This window comes from Chrysochloris asiatica, unplaced genomic scaffold (genome assembly GCF_000296735.1).
Source record: "Chrysochloris asiatica unplaced genomic scaffold, ChrAsi1.0 scaffold00028, whole genome shotgun sequence".
Lineage (NCBI taxonomy): Eukaryota > Metazoa > Chordata > Mammalia > Afrosoricida > Chrysochloridae > Chrysochloris > Chrysochloris asiatica.
Window position 1 is genome coordinate 12,616,741 of NW_006408546.1, and position 5,130 is coordinate 12,621,870.

The 5,130-nt window shown below is 39.1% G+C and overlaps 1 pseudogene; it reads right to left on the reverse strand.

The window, feature by feature from the left end:
• Positions 1-1,956: 1,956 nt before the first annotated feature.
• Positions 1,957-3,123, reverse strand: LOC102840284 (annotated as a pseudogene).
• Between the last annotated feature and the right edge of the window lie 2,007 nt (positions 3,124-5,130).

Genomic DNA, 5,130 nt, shown 5'->3' on the forward strand with positions numbered 1-5,130 from the left:
TTTAAATTTTTTATTGCAAGTTGGTTTACAGAGCAGATCATCTGTTTTGTAATGGACAATCCATATGCATTTTGTTTCATCTTACTGATTGCAATCCCTTCAATGTGACATCACTTATCCCCCTTCCTCCCTGGGTTCCTTGTTTCCATTCCACCTTCTTTCCCAACCCTTCTGAACTTTGTCCTTGGGTAAATGTTGCCCTTTTGATCTCAAATTCTTGACCATTCTAGTGACTTCACCATTCTCTATCTGGTCAGTCTGGTCATTTTTTGAAAAATGATTTTTAATAATTTCACTTAGTTTTGTATTACAGTCATACATGTACCCTTTTTTGGCCAATAGATTGTGAATTATTGTTGCAAGGCCTGTATTTTATTTCACTCCTACATCTTACGTGTCACGTTGAATTTACTTCATAAGTTTCTATTAAGATAAATAGATTTTTGTACAAATATTACAAGTTTTTGTCTTTTTACCAACTCAATTGAATTGTTAGTTCCAATTTCACAAACAGAAGTACTATGAAATTTGTCCAATATCTGGTAGCTAAGAAACCACAAAAGCTGAGTTTGAACTCAGACAGGTTGACTCCAAAGCACCTACTCTTAACAGCCTTAGACTTTTGTTTGTTAGTTTTAAGTTTTTATTGGGAGCTGAGTGATAGTTTACATGGGAAAACATCGGCTTTACACTGTTCCATTGTGTGATGATAATCTCCTCTGTGCATCATCAATCAACAGTATTTGCTTCTATTCCCTGTGTTTTTGTTTTTGTTTGGGGGGGTTGTACACAAAAACACTCAGAAATATATAATAATTTAAACAACCAAAGGGCACATTCTGCAAGTCTGCCTCCTGGCCACCAGCACCCAGTCTCTTTCTTTCCATGAGTCCAGAGTCCTCAGTTGCTCCTTCTCTCCATGTCCCCATCTCTGCCTCCATCTCTGATGCCTCTGCTTCTCTGGATGGGGTCCCACATTCCCCCCTGTGCTCTTCTACCTTGATGGTCTGAAGCACCGTATAATTTTTTTGTTGGTTTTGTTTTTATTCTTGTAATTTTATTAATAATGCATAAATGGCTAATGGACAGGCATCACCAACCTGACTGACCCAACATAGCTACCTACCCTGTGGAAACAAATTTCCATTGTATCTAATTTATTCAATGCCTGTTCATAAGCAAGCTAAAATGTCACCTTGGACCCCAAGTTTACACAATAAATAAATCTAGCTTGCACAATCAGCCATTGTATACTGATTGAAACATCTGCCCAAATTGCTTTCTTGGATTATAAGCAGAGGACTTACAAAGAAAAACAAGATTAAAAAAAAAATCCATCATCAGTGCTTTTTATTGATGATCATATGTCTATGCTGGTATATCAAAAATACATTTGGACAAGTAAAGAAAAACATGCCCTCATTCATTTCTTAAATATTTTATCTCTTAAAGTCCACATTACTAAATCTTATAGTTCATGAGAAACATTGTGACAACTTGTACATTATTTAATGTACACTATATATTAAAGGGCAAATTGAATAGAATAGGACCTAAAATTCTGGGAAATGTCATTCAATTCTATTTCTGTATTATTAATGTATACAACTCTGGAAGTAAAAGAATCTTGCAATATTTCCAGAATCGTAATAAGTTTCTCACAGTAAATAAAATTAGCCCATGCAGCCCTGGGCAGTTACACGCATTTGGGCAGCACCTATAAAACAATAGCAGTCCTCTGGTCTGTCTCTCATCATCATCATCACAAAGGTGGTTATTTCCACTGCAGTGCTGGACCAACTACTTTCTTCCCAGGAGTTGGGGGCAGACATTCTTGTACAGAAGACAGTCCTGGTCACTTTCATTTCTGCAGCATGACTTGCTCTAATATTTATATGACATTTCAGTGATTCGCTTATTCCACTGCATATTCCAATTAAATGACATTCAAAAGCATCAGTAGATCATCACCCTGACTGCATGTGATGTAAAGGCTTGGCTCCATGTGATGCAAAAACTCTGGGCAATCAATCAGTTGAAAGAAGTCTGTTTGTAGCACTTTTCGTGGAGGGCCAGGAATTGGCCATTTTTCTGATTCTATCTTTTTTCTCATCTTCTCATCCACAATTTCCACTTCTGTACTCTTTTAATGCCACTAATATGAAATTAATGTTGGTAGTGAGAGCTTGAACGTGGTGGAAACCAGCACTCAAGGAAATAGGCATCTTTCTTCTAAGAAAGAAGTCTGGCTCCCAATTTTCTATACTGAAGTAATATTCAATTTGGTGCTTAATATACTCTGGTAGTGTAGTGGTTACAAATTGGGCTGCTAATCTCATGGTCAGCAGTTCGAAGCTACCAGCTGTCCACGGGAGAAAGATGAGGCTTTCTGCTCCCATAAAGATTTACAGCCTTGGAAACCCTGTACAGGGTTGCTATGAGTCAGAACCGACTCCACGGCACATAAGAACAACAACAACAACAACAACAACATACTCTTTAAGCAATGCTTCTTCCACAGGCTACACCTGTAAGCCTGTACCATCATCATGGTAATACATCATACTGGTATTAAGTTCTGTTTGAAATGGCTGATCCCTCCTTTCAACATGTTCATGATAGCCATATGAATAATCAAAATTCAATCAAGGATTTCCTCTGCCTCATCCCTGTCCTCATCCTCTTCCCTGTCCTCTAAAGGAATCTCGGATATTACCACCCTCACTTCTCACACTGGAAACTTCATCTTGATTATCTCACTTTTCTCTGTCTCACCTACTGTTTTGTGTTGTTTTATTTGCTTCAGGTTGACATCTTGAACTATTTCGTGATCCTGGTCTTTCTTGACAATCTAATCTTACATCATCTAAGTGGAGTGGTACCCACTTGTGCTTATTAGAGCTCTTCCGTTGATTACTTGACTGAGCCTCATCTTCACTGACATTTTCACCAGGACAATCTAATTTTGTTTCTCAGTTTTCTTTGCTCTCACCATTGTTTTTCTTTTCAACCTTCCTTCTCTTCTTTTTCTTTTCTATTTTCTGGTTTCTTATTTCCTTGGCTTATGACACTCTGACATCCTCCATTTTTCACTAATTCTCTTGGTATTGGCCAATTTGCCATGTTGCTGAAATCACTAGCCTTACTGGTTTTCTTTGTCTTGAGTTTTCCTGCTTTTACAATTTGAGGGAAACTGAGCTCGGGTGCAGGCAGTGGTGGAAGCACAAGGAGACGCAGCCGAAGGACCTCTAGTGGAGTGAAGCATCTCTAGTGGGGTGAAGCACCATATAGTTTTGCACAGTGGTTGCACCATTTTGTAGTCCCACCAGCAGTGTATAAGGGTTCCAATCTCTCCATATCCTCACCAGCGTTTGTTGTTCTGTTTTTAAAAACTTCCTTATCAATACTTGGATGAGTTGATATTTCACTGTTGTTTTGATTTGCGTCTCTCTCATCACGAATTGGGCTGCGAACCATAAGGTCAGCAGTTCGAAACTACCAGCTGCGGGAGAAAGATGAGGCTTTCTGCTCACGTAAAGATTTACAGCCTCGGAAACCCTGTACAGGGTCGCTGTGGGTCTGAACAGACTCGTCAGCACTTAACAACAACAACAACATCATTGGCAAAGAACAATGCTCCAGGAATTGATGGAATACAAATTGAAGTCTTTCAACAAAGTGAGGTGACATTAGAGGCACTCACTCATCTATATGCCAAGAAATTTGGAGGATAGCCACATGGCCAACTGACTGAAAGAGATCTGTATTTGTGCCCATTCCAAAGAGAGGTGATAATGCGGAATGTGGAATTCATTAGACAATACCATTAATAGCACATGGGAGTAATAAAGTTTCACTAACGGTAATGCAAAAATGGCTGCAACCATATATTGACAGAGAACTTCCAGAGGTTCAAGCTGGATTCAGAAGAGGATGTGGAATAAAGGATATCATTGCTGACATCAGATGGATATTGGCTGAAAGCAGATAATACCAGAAAAATGTTGATCTGTTCTTTATTGACTACACAAAGGCTTTTAATTGTGTAGATCATGACAAGCTATGGACAACGTTACAAAGTATGAGTATTCCGGAACAATTGTGCTTATGAGGAATCTGTACATGGACCAAGAGACAGTTGTTTGAATAGAATCCAGGAATGCTACATGGTTTAAAATTAGGAAAGGTGAGTGTCAGGGTTGTATTCTTTCACCACACTTATTCAACCTGTATGCTGAGCACATAATCTGAGAAGCTGGGTTATATGAAGAAAAACGTAGCATCAGGATTGGAGGAAGACTCATTAGCAACCTGTGAGATAGGCAGATGATATAACTTTGCTTGCTGAAGGCCAAGAGGGCTTAAAATATTTACTGATGAAGGTCAAAGGCCACAGCCTTTGGTATGGGTTGCATTTCAATGTAAAGAAAATATAACTCCTCACCACTGGACCAATAAACAACATTCATATAAATGGAGAAAATGTTATAGTTGTCCAAGACTTCATTTTGCTCAGATCAACCATCAATGCTTATAGAAGCAGCAGTTAATAGATCAAATGATGTGTTGCACTGGACAAATCTGCTGCACAAGATTTCTTTAAAGTGCTGGAAAGCAGAGATGTCTATTTGAGAAGTAACGTGTGTCTGACCCAAGCCATGGTATTTTCAATAACCTGATATGCATGCAAAATTTGGACAGTAAATAAGGGAGATCACAGAAGAATTGATGCATTTGAGTTATGTGTTGGAGAAGACTACTGAAAGTACCATGGACTACCAAAAGAACAAACAGATCTGTGTTGGAAGAAATGTAGCCAGAGTGCTCCTTTGAAGCCAGGTTGGCCAGACTTCATCCTTCATTCTTTGGACATATTTTCAGGAGGGACCAGTTACTGGAGGAGGACATCATGTTTGATAAAGTGGAGGGTCAGATAAAAAGAGGAAGACCCTAGCAAGATGGATTGGCATAGTGGCAGCAGTAATGGGCTCAAATGTAGTAATGACTGTGAGGTTGGCCCAGGTCCCAGCAGTGTTGCATTCTGTTATGCATAGGGTCGCTATGAGTCGGTATTGACTCGATGGCATCCAACAACAACAACAACTGCAGTTAATGGTCACAATTATTTCT